The 15,862-nt window shown below is 34.7% G+C and overlaps 1 long non-coding RNA gene across 2 annotated transcripts in view; it reads left to right on the forward strand.

Moving 5' to 3' along the window:
* Nucleotides 1–15,862, forward strand: part of LOC143943189 (uncharacterized) — a 75,183-nt gene that overhangs the window by 55,738 nt on the left and 3,583 nt on the right. For both annotated transcript variants that reach the window (XR_013264890.1, XR_013264889.1), the window contains one exon: nt 3,227–4,214. This is a non-coding gene — a long non-coding RNA (uncharacterized LOC143943189). The remainder of the gene's footprint in view (nt 1–3,226; nt 4,215–15,862) is intronic.

Genomic DNA, 15,862 nt, shown 5'->3' on the forward strand with positions numbered 1-15,862 from the left:
TACAGTATATACACACTAATAACAGTCATTCCAAATATAGAATAAAATCACACTTACAACCTATATCAGTATTTTATATAAGAAACCCTCACATATGTTTATGTACATTTTACTACTACATGAACTATATATATTGTATATACACATATATGAGTGTTTCTTCTGTTATTATGAATATTTTTGTGTTTGTATACTGTATATCTATATATCTATCTATATACAGTATATAAACACAAAAATATTCCTAATAAAGAGAAGAAACACATGCACATGTTTATTATATATATTAAACCTAAAAAGTGTTCAAATATCCAATCAGGTTTGGGTAATTAAAAAAAAAAATCCCCAAACGTGATTGGACATTTTGATTTTAAAATGTATACTTTAATAACCCAGCCTCCATATATACATTCTTAAACAGTTATATCACCATAATCACCATGTTACTACACACAAATAGCTGATGTTCCACTTGCACCTCTATCTATGAAGGTACAGAAAAGTGATAATAATAATAATAGTAATAACAATACCAATGATAACAAAAACAATAAACCTGATGATAATTTATATGATATTATTATTATTATTATTATTAATAGTAAAAATAATAATAATAATAATAATACTGGTGAAAACAAAAACAATGAAGCTGATGTTAATTTATATGATATTATTAATAATAAAAATAGTAACAATAAACCGATGATAACAAAAACAATAAAGCTGATGATAATTTATATGATATTATTATTAAATTAAATTATCATCAGCTTTATTGTTTTTGTTATCATCAGTATTATTGTTACTATTTTTATTATTATTAATAATAATATCAAATAAATTATCATCAGCGTTATTGTTTTTGTTATCATCAGTATTATTGTCACTATTTTTATTATTAATAATAATAATAATACTAATAATAATGTCAAATAAATTATCATCAGCTTTATTGTTTTTGTTATCATCAGTATTATTGTTACTATTTTTATTATTATTATTATTATTATTATTATTATTATTAATAATAATAATAATAATAATATTAAATAAATTATCATCAGCTTTATTGTTTTTGTTACTATTTGTATTATTATTATTATTATTATTATTAATAATAATAATAATAATAATAACAATAATACTGATGATAACAAAAACAATGAAGCTGATGATAATTTATATGATATTATTATTATTAATAATAATAATAATACTGATGATAACAAAAACAATGAAGCTGATGATAATTTATATGATAATAATAGTAATCATCATCATCACATCTATCCTTCTCTCTCTCTTTATATATATATATATATATATATATATATATATATATATATATATATATATATATATATATATATATATATATCTTTATATTTCTATATAATTATTTTTATGATATTATCTAATACAGGCCTTGATCTATACCCATAATATGTGTACTCTAGTATGGTCGGTGTCCCCCTTGCCTCCTGCAGGTATCAGTGTATTGGGGGGATCACATGTTGCAGTGGCTGATGTGCTCCATCCAGCTTGTCCTGCCCCCCCCCCCCATCTCTGTGCTGTTTATTGCTGCCACAATGATTTCTTCACCCCTGCCATTCCCTCTTATTAGACACTGATAACACAGTGTAAACTCTGCAGAACAAAGACAGGCCATGGGTAAATCTAATACCAATCACTCCCCCCTCCCCTCTGGCCCTTTACATTTGTGTAAAAGAGAAAAGCTTAGAAATATAGAAACATACAGCCAGTAGGTGCCCATTGAGCAGGGATTTTTCCCATAGGCACAGCATGGGAGATACCCTCCGGCTGAATAGCTGTAGGAGTGAGGCCGATAAACTTGGAGGACACCTTTCAGAAACTCCCCAGTGTTGCTTGTGTTCTCCACACAGCTCAGACCTCCAGAGCCTTCACTATTGTAGTCATTAGATCTGAGCTGCTGGCCTTCATCAGACCACATGTACTGAGCAGCTTCCAACAACACTGACATCCCCAGAAAGAGGACTTTCTGAAAACTATTCACTATACTCACTGCAAAGTCTATCCCATCCAAAAGTTCTGATAGCAAGATCAGCTACAATGTATCACAATGTCTGATCCTCTACACATCCTCTATAAATTACAAGAATAACGATCATCACTCCAGAATGATATTCAAAGTTCTACCCAATTCCAAAACCTCATTTGCTGCAATCTTATCTGCTGAGAAAGTGATTTTTTTTTTAGAAGACTTATTTTTATAGTACTGGGAAACATCTTAGGACAAAATAAATAGTATATTTCTTTATACAGTGTATAGAATTTTAATTAGTTCTCAATACATTGTAGGGTATCAGCTTCTAAAGGTCAACAAGCCCTTCAAAACCACATTTGCTTGAATCACCACATTTTTTTGGGTTATTCATCATAATATGATTGTGAGTTTCAAGTGAACAAACTTTGCCTGTAGGTAAACAGCTGTTTCTTTTTTTATTTTTATTTTTTATTTTCGAAGAATCCTCTTTGACATAGGACTTGTTTGTTGTTTTTCCCTGGTAAGGTGCATACAATTGTCATCAGTTCTCTATACATGGTAGGGTATCAAATACTAAAGGTCTACAAAACTGCAAAATAAAAGAACCTGTTCAGCTTTTTCTGTTTTTCTCTCTTTTTTTTTTAATTATCATTAATGTGATATGATGTTTCAAGTGAACAAACTTTACATGTAGGTAATCAGCTGTTTATTTATTTTTATTTTTATTTTTTTCCTTTTAAAGAATCCTCTTTAACATAGGTTTATTCGTTGTTTTTCCCTGTAAGGTGCATAAAATCGTCATTAGTTCTCTATACATGGTAGGGTATCAAATACTAAAGGTCTACAAAACTACAAAATAAAAGGACCTGTTCAGCTTTTTCTGTTTTTCTCTTTTTTTTGTTTTTTTTTGTTTGTTAATCATCATTAATGTGATAGGGTGTTTCAAGAGAACAAACTTTGCCTGTAGGAAATCAGCTGCTTAATGTTATTTTCCTTTCAAAGAACATTTACAAAATAGGCAAATAAAATAAATAAAAAGTAAACAGAGAAAGAAATAAACAATAAAATAAGACAAATTGCTAAAAAAAAAAGACTTTAAACATGGTATTAGTTTTATGTTGTAGGCTTTTTATATTTGTGAATGAACATACATTTTTTTAATAGCATTTTTGTTGTTTTTCTGTCTGTCTTTCACAGAATGAACTGCTCAAAAAAAAAAGAAGAAAGGAGACATAAAATGTAATTTTTCATCTGAGAGAAATGTTTGTTTAAAGAGGCTGGCCCCTGTTGATGACAGCAGGAAATTTACATCAAAACGTGGGCAGTTTATGTGGATTTATTTATTTAACCAATGGACCTTTTGCTTAAAAGGTTTGTATTCGGTTTGAAGATCTTTCCCACAAGTGATGTGTCACTAAATATAATGCCATTTTCCTGCAATTAAAGAGATTATCTGTAGCTTGAGCCACAGTGACTTATTAATGTGCTCAAGATGTATGGAAAATATTTATTTAGGCTAATTTTAGGCAGTTTGTAGCTTTGAAGACGTAATTTCAAGCTAAGATTAGATCATGTGCTTTAAAAACCATGCAGGAATAATCAGCTTTAGCTTTAGGTATACAGATCAGTAGAAACATATAATAATAATAATAATTATTAATATTATTCATTAATATTATACAAGATTTATATAATGCCAAGAGTTTGCACAACGCGTTACAAAATTAAGGTAGACAGTACAGTTGCAATCCATCGAATACAGGCAGGGCTCTGCTCCTGAGAGCTTACAATCTATGGATAGATAGATACAGAGGTATGAAAAAGTATCACATGAAATAAAAACATCAGGATCTCAGTGTTATCTCCCACAAATATTCTCTTCCCTACTGGCTCTTGAGTTTTGGTGGCAAGCAGGGATTATAGAAAGCTAATATAAAACATATTTAAAGTACTAATGTTACCTGAATATTTTAATAAAACAAATAACCTGGTCTAATTATTATACCTTTGTTTTTTTTTTTTTTTTTTTTTATAGTTTGAGTTCCATTTATTTAATAAAATCATGATTTCACATCATGTGTTTACTTCATAAAAACAAGAGCAAGGGATTTAAAAAAAAATATCCTCTAAAGGCTATGGGATATTTAGAACAATCCAGTGTAAAAAAGATTTGGTAAATCATTTGGTAAGTCAAGGTTGTTGATTATTCCTTTTAAATATGTCCATGAATTACAGATCATTATGTAAATAAAATACTCAAGCTACTTGTGTGTCTATATTGCATGCATCTGAGGGGTCAGCAATTAAGAGAAAAGATTATCTGATGTATATAGCAGTATTTATTTGCTACTGCCTCGTACAGGCATACCCCACTTATAAGTACACAATGAGGTTTATTTACTAAAGCTGGAAAGTGCAAAATCAGGCTCACTTCTGCATAGAAACCAATGAGCTTCCAGGTTTTATTACCAAAGCTTAATTGAACAAGCTGGGGTTAGAAGCTGATTGGTTTCTATGCCGAAGTGAGCCTGATTTTGCACTTTCCATCTTTAGTAAATAAACCCCATTGTGTACTTAAAGGTGGGGTATGCCTGTACAGTGCTTTCTGCAATATAATGTTATGTATCATGAATAAGGGCTAAAATACTAAAGTCATTTTTATAAATCTCTGATAAATTAATGGTGCAACAGGGCTGTTGTACTAACATATTAGAGGCTGTTTACTTAACAAATCTATATTAGAATAGAAAAATGAAACAGTGTGCGCTTTGAAAGCCCATGTGCAAAAAACAAAAAAACGAAAAAAACAGGATTTTTGCTTGCACATCATGAGAAGATTGAACTGAATACAGCTTAACTCCCTGAGCTACGTGAATTAAACCCCATTGTTTACTTAAAAGTGGGGTATGCCTGTGGTTCTTTAGTAAATCAACCCAACAGAGTAATGTGGAGACTGGAAAATAACGGTGAAACAGTCGTGATAAGACTTTTCAAATATTATCACAGTGATAAGTGCCTAGTAAGGTGTTTAATAAATGGTAATAAGTCAGGTAGTATGTAAAAAAAAAAAAAACAGGGGATTTTTCACTCCTTCTCTTCACTATGAATTCTTAGTGATAAGTAAAGAAAAAGTAAAAAGAATGGACCCGTTTATTGAACGATGAAAAGCACAAAAATAATTTATCATCATGATAAATGTGTAGAAAAGTTCCATAGATTTATCACCAAGTCAGACTTAGTTATAGCCTTTTCTGGTGAAAAACTGTGAAAAGAGCCAGGAAAATACTATTTTAGATATTAATCAGGTATAACTACAGGATTGCTGATGCCGTAGAACATCCCATTGGGCTCTTTGCAGCACATAGTTCCTTATCATTTATAATGACTGTTTTTTGGTACACAGATGCGTCAGAAAAAATGCACAATACATTCCATTTAGCAAGCGACAAACTGAATGTGCAGATGCACTTTATGATACATAAAATGTATGAGCTGTTGTGCAATATAACAATGCATTTCAGTGTTGAAATTGTTTTTCTTTTAAAAAAAAGAGTCAAAAAATGACACTTCGATCATTTCTATGCACTACAGCACATTACAACACGCTACAGTGTGGTGGCATGCGGGAGGTGCATTGTGCAGATATGCTGCATTTTACCCAACACACAGTAACACAAAGCAGCATTATAATGTGATCTGGACACATAGAAAACAATTGTATAGTAACCCATCAGCTTCTAACTTCAACTTGTTCAGTTACCGTAAGTCATAAAAAAGTGATAACTATGGTGCCAAAAAAAATCTTTAACATAGAGACATAGAAAAGTGATGGCAGAAAAATTCCATTTAGTCAGCCCATTTAAAAATGGGGGGGGGGGGGGGGGGGGGTTGTTTATTTAATTTTTTTCATTAACCTTGATGTATGACATCAGATTGTAAGCTCTAACGAGCAGGGCCCTCTTATCCCTCCTGTATTGATTTGTATTGTAAGTGTACTGTCTGCCCTCATATTGTAAAGCACTGCGCAAACTGTTGGCGCTATATAAATCCTGAATAATAATAATAATAATAAAAACGTTTTTCATTCAGAAAATGCAGCTGCCCCCTTTGCCACATTAAGTGGTATAGCCACTCTCATAAAAAATGTGAAATTGACAAAAGTAAGATGCTACTATGTGCTCAATAATAAATGATAAATAAAAAATTATAACATTTTCTGTTCAGAAAAAAGTAAAAAAATACAGTAAAAATACTATATATATATATATATATATATATATATATATATATATATATATATATATATATATATATATATATAGTCCCATTAGATTAAGATAGAAAATCCTTGAAAGAGTTCCTAATCACCAACTCCTTCTTATAGTGTTCCACCAATCGTGTGTATAAAATGCATACTCACCAACCATCTATAAAAAAACAAGCTTTCATATAATTATCGGCTCCCACTTCTCCAACAATAACCTGGGACCAGGTGATGTCATAGTGATAGAAATGGTTCACCCACCCTGATTCCGCAGATAACTGTCTCTCATAAGTATCACAGAAAACACCTGGAGAAAGTGATAAAAAGTATCACAGTGTAGAATTTTTTATGTATTATTAAGGTTTACCATTATAAAAATGACAAATTTCACACTACATTTATTGTTGCTACAGTTAACACCAACACAAACAGCCTTCAGTACAATCCACACCGCACGCTCCGAGCCGACTGGAAGTTGAAGCCGAGGACAAACCGGAAGTGACGTCAACAATGGTTGATTATTAGTACATTTCCATCACGGTGATTGGAGCTCTTTCAAGGATTTTCTATCCTGATTTGATGGAACTTTATATTTTCATTCTTTTGTAATTTTAATTGTATTTTTTCACTTTTTACTGTACAGACAAATTTATGATTTATTATTGAGCACATAGTAGCGCCTTACTTTTGTCAATTTCCCATTGTTCAATTAAGCATTGACAATAAAATCTGGAAGAGCTGCAGAAAATGTTGCGCTCTCCAGTTTTAGTTAATCCCTTTCATGTGTCCTTGCATCAAGTTTGCATCCTATGAATTATCCCGTCTTATGGGTGCAGAGGTTTAGAAAAAACAAACAAACAAACAAAAAACCCCACTGAAGCCATTTTGCCTATAATTCTACCATGTAGGGGCTTTATTTATAATACAAATAATACGAGAAAGGGTCTATCTATGTGTTTTTATTTGTAATTCATATATGTGGGAGTAATAACCTCTGACTCGTTCTATCAGGATCATAGGTTTCCTCTCACAGAAGACTACATGCATCCTTGAAAAGCCTACCCCGCCCCTCTCTCCAGTCTTTTCTCTGCACATAGAGAAAGGGAGTGTCACCTCCCCAGGAGGATCATCTGATAACAATATTCTTCACCCAGTTAGAGAGGCCATGCCGGCAATGCTTATAGCAATGAATGGAAATTAATGGTTCTGGACAGCCGCACTCCACAAAAAGCCTTATATTTAAAAAAACACGAAATCCAAAATTACATGCCACAGCAGAGCAAGAAGAAACTGACGCGTTTCTCACTACACACAGTGCTTAGTCATAGTTTATGAAGCTTCGACTAAGCACTGTGTGTAGTGCGAAAAGCATCAGATTTCTTGTTCTGCTGTGACATGTCATTTTGGATTTCATGTTTTTTTGAATAAAAGGCTTTTTTCGGAGAGCGGCTGTCCAGAACCATTTTCTATTCATTTTCTCTGCACATCACGGTGATGTTTCACTGCTACTTATCAAGGTTTATCACCATGATAATTCAGCTCCTTAACTAGGCTAAAAATCACAGTGATGTGCAGAGAAAAGGCAAACTATGATAATGCAAGGATTATCACAGTTTATTGAATAGGCACCTATACTTAATTCACTTTCTGCATGCCCCACCCCAAAACTGCCATCCTCTCTTGCAGAATCTTAGCCCTTGTACACACGGTCGGAGATTCTGACAACCAAATCCTTTGGATTTTGTCCAACGGATTTTGTCCAAAACTGTTGCATACACACGGTTGGACAAAGTTGTCGGAAAATCCGACGTTATTTCGTTACGACGAGACTATGTTCACGCTAGTAGCCAATAGCTTTGGTGTAGGAATTTGATCTGAGCATGCGTGGCACTTTGTCCGATCGGAATTCTCTACACATGATCGGAGCATGTCCGATCGGAGCATTTTGTCGGAAAATTTTACCGGCAAGTTGGAAAAGTTGGTCTGTCGGATACTCCGATGGAAACAGTCCGATGCAGACCACACACAGTCGGAATATCTGACAAAACAGTCTGATCGGACACATTCCGTCGGAATCTCCGACCGTGTGTACAAGGGCTAAGAGTTCTTCTCTCTACAAGCTTCCACCATTATTTTAAATCAATATGGCTGTGTGCGGTTCCATACCTACCGCCACGCCCTTCATTTACAGGAGACATGATTAAAGTGGTACTAAACCCATGAGCCTGCATTCACTATATCTGGTCTCCAACAGTACACAGAACATGGAACTGTATCAGTTTTAGTAAATATAAACGGCTAAATACCTTTTCTCATCAGCAGTATTTAGCAGTCTTGTGACTACTATCAGTGTCTAGTTAAAGCGTGTAGGAGGAGTTTTCATTCTACTCTGACTGTCCTATGGGGCTGCAGGAATCCTGACCCTCTGTCTGGACAAGGCTGTCCTGTAATTATCACATGCACCCTCTCAAGAAAAAAAGAAAAAACTCTCTTGCAATACATACCAAACTGAGCATGTGTAGAGTGATTCCAAAGCCTCTATCTTATCAGCAGATAGATTGGGGACAGTGGAAGAAGGGGAGGCTCATAGAAGACAGGATCAAACAGCTTTTTTTACACATTGTGCAGGATTAACTCCTTAGGTTCCACAGTGAGTATAACAAGCATACATATACAGACTGATTTTACTGTTGTGGGTTTAGTAACACTGTAAGAACTTTCTGAGTTGAGATGCATTGCAGCAGAAAGTGCACAGGCAAGACTATTTGTTGTAAATTCTCTACTACTAGTATTAATACTAGTAATGGCATCAGTGTGCAGCCTGTTCATTTTTATGATAAGATCGTTCTTTTACTGAAAGATGTTTGGGATAAACATAGATATATCAAACAAAAAATGTAGACTCAGTGGACCATTTAGACTTTCTCTGCTGTCGGTCTCCAGTGTTTGTATGTTTATAACATTAGAGGTTAGGTTTGAAGGGATCTTTATGTGAAGCATTAGGAGATGCTGTTTAGTTCAGTTTTTTTTTTTGCAGGACGTGGCTAATGTGCAGATATTCTACATATTCTGATATTAATGTTGAGGGTTGTACGTAGGAGGTACCCTGTTTCCCCTAAAATAAGACCTAGCGTGATTGTCGGTGTTGGCTGCAATATAAGCCCTACCACCCAAATAAGCCCTACTCTGTTTCCTCAAAAATAAGCCCTACCCTGAAAAGAAGACCTACAAGGACTTTAACTAGGGCTTATTTGGGGGTAGGGCTTTTATTGCAGCTATCACCGACAATCACACTAGGTCTTATTTTAGGGGAAACAGGGTATTATTGGTTTACAGTCAGTGGCGGGGTAGAGGATGGTCTCAACTGAAAATCTTGCAATTAATGCCTTCCATAGAAATGAATGGGCTGTGCAATTATTTGCGTATATATATATATATATATATATATATATATATATATATATATATATATATATATATATATATATATACACACACATTCTCCAAACGATTGTCTGGAGTTTTTTTTTAGCAGGAAATGCCTTTTTTCACCTCTGTGAGATTGTATGTGATTAATCGGTCATAAATTGCACAACGATCTGGCATAAAGGTGATCTAATCGCAGATTTTTAACTCTCTTAGATTAAAATCCCCTACATAGCCCTAAACTTAATGATCACTGTGAAGAGAATGAGTACATCCACATACATATTCAGTCAGGTGTATAATGGGATCAACTCTTCCCACTGACAAACGCTAATGGGTCTTCCTTTATAGAGTCAATATAGGGATATAAAATATATGCATACTGTATATAATTATAGTATATCACATTTTCAAGTGTGGTTATTTCATTTTTTGGATCTTATTCTATGTCATATGTGAAATATCCTTACACCAAGTACCATAATATTCTTATTCCAATGAATAATAATGTAGTTGTCAAAAATATTAAAGATACATATAGGTCAATTTCATGCACACAACGCATGGCAAATATTTATTTTGTTATGCTGGAAATAGAACTGGTGCAATACTTGAGTGATAAAGTAAATAAGTATTGTCATCTTTAAAATCACTGAATTTATATTTGCTTCAAACATATGATTACGTGCAGATAAAGCATTTTAATTTTCTTTCATCCTCAGCAGATGGTTGGGTGTTTAGAGTAAATGCAGATTCACCTGACTAAGTGAAAAAAGAAAAAGAAAATAAATAAGAAAAACACTTTAACAGTGAAAATGCATTTCTTCACTCCATGTATGCATTTTCTCAGTCTATTTTAAAGTTTAATAATATTATGGGATGAGAGTATTGCAGAAATGGTAAAGGCAACATGAAAAGGAAATCTACTCTGCAGTGGGTGTTGCACTGCTTGACCACACGAGGGAGCCCTGAACACCTGGGCATAAGAGTTCTGCAGAAACCACTAAGTATTGCTGTGTTTAAGGGACAAGATAACTGAGCAGGGTCTGAAATGAATCGTTTGGCCTCTCTATAGATGTACACCAACTCTGCAAACTTTCATTGCTTAAAAGTAAGCCCAATTGCTAAACTTTTTTAAGAAGCTTGATCAGGTTATTGTCATTTTTCAACCATTTTGAATATTTCAATAAAAAAATTACCTGGTAATCCTGCCATGAAGAGTTTCCTGGTATATGTTGAAAACTCTCTGTCCCTCTGTTCCAATTGTCCTCCTGTGCTGTCAAAGTATCAGATGAGCTTCTAATGGAGACTACAAGTGGCCCCAAGAAATGCCATGAAACCATTAAAGAAGTGCATACAGAAAACTGCAGAAGATCGACAGCATTGAGGTGCAAGTACAAAAAAAAAAGGTTAAATAAGTTATTTTGTTAAAACATATCTTGAAAATGGTTTGTGACGCACCTTGCTGTAACAAATTAAATGTCATTCAGTAAGAGTAGTAAAGTAGCAAGGGCAGCACACAAATGTCTGTCATAACAGGTGTGCTTGAAAATAATTAGGTTAGATTAAAAAACATTACCATTAGAGATGAGTAAATCTGTCCAAGTTCAATTCAAGGGGTGTTCATTGAATGCTGCATATCATTTTCTAAACCTGAACTTAGCAGTGAATCCTTTTAACTACAGCCTATAGCAGTGATTCTCAACCAGGGTTCCTCCAAAGGTTGCTAGGGGTTCCTTCAGATAAGTTCCCACTGACACCATTGATCTTTTTAGCTATCTGTAAGGAGGTAATTCTTCCCAATGACCACAAGTGTAAGGACCATTCTTCCCACTGACCATCACACTATTGTATCATGAGTTGTAGATTTTAAATTTTTAGCAGGGGTTCCTCAAGACCGGAGAACTATTTCAAGGGTTCCTCTGTGTTGGAAAGGTTGAGAAAGGCTGGTCTATAGGGAACAAATCCTACTGATACATTCTGGTTATTTTCAAGACTAATAGGAAAGCTATTGTCAAAAATGGCATGAAGAGCTGGGCACCGCCTTGGACATTTGACAAAGCTATACATTTTTTTAAACAATATTGTACACCCGGAAGAAGGCCTCTTTAAGAGACTTTGAGGGCACATGGAAAATCCTTTAAATTAAATGCTTTGGAGATAATTTTAAGCTGGCTTTATGTATTTTGAAGGTGCAATTGAGTTTTTAACTTTTACAGTTAGCTTACTCTAAATACAGTTAAAGCACCTCAATCTAATTCATTACAACTTGAAACAAAGGCTTTGTTATTAAAGTGGAACTTTACCTATAACAAGTTGATAAAAAATAATGTTCTTTAGCAAGGAAAATACACACATTAATAATTATGTTACCAAAATGAGTGTTTGTTTCTTGCTGAAGGCTGCCATTTTGTTGAAGCCCAGACCTCCGAACAGCAGTAAATCACAAAGCAGAACTAAACCCATCAATTTAAAAAAAGTTACATTCCCGGAATGCTGGGTTTGCTAACTGTCACATTTGCTTGTGTCTTCAACCAAACTGTCAAACCATCAAATGGCTGGTGTGATAACTGATGACGTGCAGCAGTTGCAGATCAAACACAAGCAGTTTCCTTGAGTGTAAAGGATAGGAGGGTTTAAAGTGGTTGTAAACCCTTAATCCCCTTTTTTTGCTACAGGTAAGCCTATAATAAGGGTTACCTGTAGCTACCCTACATATATCCTAAACCTGCATCGTTTAGGAGCTATCCCCTGTATCTGCATGTGCCGACATCATTGGCACATGCGCACTGAAGCAATGGAAAGTATGTGCCGTTTACTTCAGTGAGTGTGCTGTTACCGAGTGTGCCGTTACTGAGTGATGTCATCGTGGCTCTGGCCAATCACAGCGCTGGAGCCGTGATACCCAGAAGTAACTCCGGGGAGAAATGTCCCCGGCCGGTGCTGTGTATGGGCACCGCAGCGGGGGCTTCGATCTCAGGTGAATATTACATAATGAGCTAGTATGCTATGCATACTAGCTCATTATGCCTTTGTCTTGCTGGTCTTTTTTTTTTTCCATGTGGGTTTACAACCACTTTAAGGGCCAGTTCATACCACATGCAGCCCAGTGCTTCTTTTTATGCATCAAAAATTAATGGAAAGCAAGTTATATCGTTTCCAATGGCATAGCTCACACCAGTTATTATTCTTTTCATTTTTAATATTTTTTTAAGGCCATCCCTGCCCCAACCAAGCAAACAAGGGTAAGGATGGTAAGGCTGTAACTAAAATGCTTACAATGGACTACTAGATATCAAGGATGTCCCACTAGCTGGAATTGGCCAGATATGCACTTGAGGTACTAGGCTGCTCTGCTGCACATGTCATGTCAGAGATGGCCTTCAACCCTTGGAGAGGAATTTGCAACTGAGAACCAGACTTGGATCACAGAAGACTACTAAAGATCCACTACAGATATTACAGATAAAATAATAATTTGGTTTAGCGAGTTTCTGAGCAAATATAAATTTATAATGTTCATGTCTCAATCTTTACCATCCTAGATGATTGGCTTCCATGTTGGATTTCTAGAATCCTGCAGGATACTGAAGAACCCTTGCACCATGCACAGAATGTTCTGGGCATTGCACAACTTCATCTTTAATCTGTTTAACAATTTGAGCAGCTATTAATATTTAGCAAATGCTGTAAATTCACAGTATGCAAATAGATTCCTGGAAATGAGGACTAGAACAATTCCACCACAACAGTATGTTAGCCAGTGTTTGCACATAGAACAGCATGTAAAATATTTCTTAAGATTGTCTTTATCTGAATGGCAAAAGATTATATATAGAATTCATGACGAAGGAACTCATCCATGTTATGTACAACACGGATTTGTTGGTTTACCTACCTGTTTGACTGGCTAATCATCCTTTTGCCTGCTTGGAGTCTGCGTTAATTTCTAGCTGAACCAATACATTTATGTAAAGTGAAAATTCTTTCGCTTAGCTTTGATATTTCCCTTTACTCTATACACATTTATTATTTCACATAGCTGAACCCGAAAGTGCATATTGACTTTGCTATCAAACAGCCTATATTATATCAGTGTATGTATTAGAGAGGCAGGGAACAGTTAATGTGGGTGTATTATGTGATTTACTAGTGGGTATGTGTATATGGGGTTGATTTACTAAAACTGGAGAGTGCAAAATCTAGTGCAGCTGTGCATCGAAACTTCAGCTTGTTCAATTAAGCTTTGACAAAAAAGAAACCTGGTTCCTACGCAGAGAATTTTATTTGCATATATGTGTAAAATATTTCTTAACATTATCTTTATCGGCATGGTAAAACAAACAAAGAAACAAACAAAAAATAGTATATATATATATATATATATATATATATATATATTTATATATATATACATATTTGTTAGAATTACCTTTACCTGCATGAAAAAACCCAAAACCAAATTATTTACATAACATGCTATTGAAGGCAATCTCTATCTACTCAGCCTAGGAACATGAATCAGTGGCACAATTTTGCAAAATTATGGTTATGCTTCACTTCTCCTTAATACCAATGCATTTCACCCAACCAAAGATCTCAGATTTACGTATCCAACCAGCAGCCATAATTATTTATGCTATCATATTATTTATGAGGCTAACCTATTCTTGATACATTTTCAGTAAAGTGTTGTGGAGGCCACTGGAGGTGAAATTCTAGCAAAAGCCAAATCAATTGTATTTTTCATTTCACTGTTCACCCCTACTTATTATATGGGTGCAGTCTATTTTAATTAAATATCTCCAGTATCATGGCAAAGATCATCATTTACAACTCATATTCTGAGAGTTTTATTTATTAAAGGACAGACTAAAGTGAACAGCCTCTACTCCATAGGGTTGATTTACTATTGTTGAGCTAGATGGACTTGTGTCTTTTTGTTAACCATTCTAACTATGTAACTATAACTGCAAAGTGCAAAATGTGGTGCAGCTGTGCATGGTAGCCAATCAGCTTCTATCTTTAGCTCATTCAGTTAAGCTTTGGCCAATATATTTGGAAGCTGATTGGTTTCTAAGCACAGCTGCACTTGATTCTGTGTGCGCCAGTCTTAGTAAATCTCCCCCAATGTATCTTTCTGCTATAGACTTGGGGATTAAAGTCCTATATATCACAAGCTTATGATAGTGATAAGCAATAGCAGCATGGATTTTTAAGGGTGTATTTACTAAAATAATATTCACTTTGAAATGTGAACGTTTTGCTTAGTAAATAAGATGAAGATGTGTTCACTGAAATCTTGTGCAAGCAAATAGTCTTTTTTTGTTTCGCTCTTATGCCGCGTACACACGATTGGAATTCTCATCCGAAAAAGCTCTGATGGTTTTCCCGTCGGAACTCCGACGGAATTTCGCTCAAACTGTCTTGCCTACACACGGTCACACCAAATTCCGATGGTCATTAACATCACGACATACAACGCGTTCGACGGCACTATAAAAGGGAAGTTTAATGCTTCCAAGAATGTGTTGAATTGTTTCCGAGCATGCGTCGGGAATATTGCGTGTATCGGAATTGCATACACACGATCGAAAAATCCAATAGAAAGGTTTTTCCATTGGAAAAATTAAGAACAGGCTCTCAATCTAAAGACCGTTGAAAATGCTAACAGAAAAAGACCGATGGGCAGACACACGGTCGAAAAATCAGATGAAAAGCTCCCATCGGACCATTTCTATCGGAAATTCCGGCCAGGTCTACGTGGCATTACTCGTTGTAATTAGCTATTTCGGTTTTTTAGCTTTACTTTATTTGAAGAGAATAAATATCTCTTTAGTAAATTAACCACAAAGACTGTCTGTAGACAGGCCAATACAACCAAGATATGTTAAAATCTATTTCATAGTTTTGTGTGCACAAAATGACCAGTAAACTGGTAGAAATCAGACTAAAGACTAACTTCAGCTTTACAGAAAGCTATTCTTTTAATTGGTCTATAATGATAGATGTCATCAATGTGAATGACTGCAGAGAGCTGGCCATACACCAGTAGAATTTTGTTTGAACGTTCACATGAAAATTATGAAAAAAAACAGTTTGTCAGAGCATTAACCACTACAATACAGGGCACTTTCGCCCCC

Source organism: Lithobates pipiens, unplaced genomic scaffold (genome assembly GCF_037356315.1).
Source record: "Lithobates pipiens isolate NorthernLeopardFrog02 unplaced genomic scaffold, aLitPip1_a1.2 Scaffold_30, whole genome shotgun sequence".
Classification (NCBI taxonomy): Eukaryota; Metazoa; Chordata; class Amphibia; order Anura; family Ranidae; genus Lithobates; species Lithobates pipiens.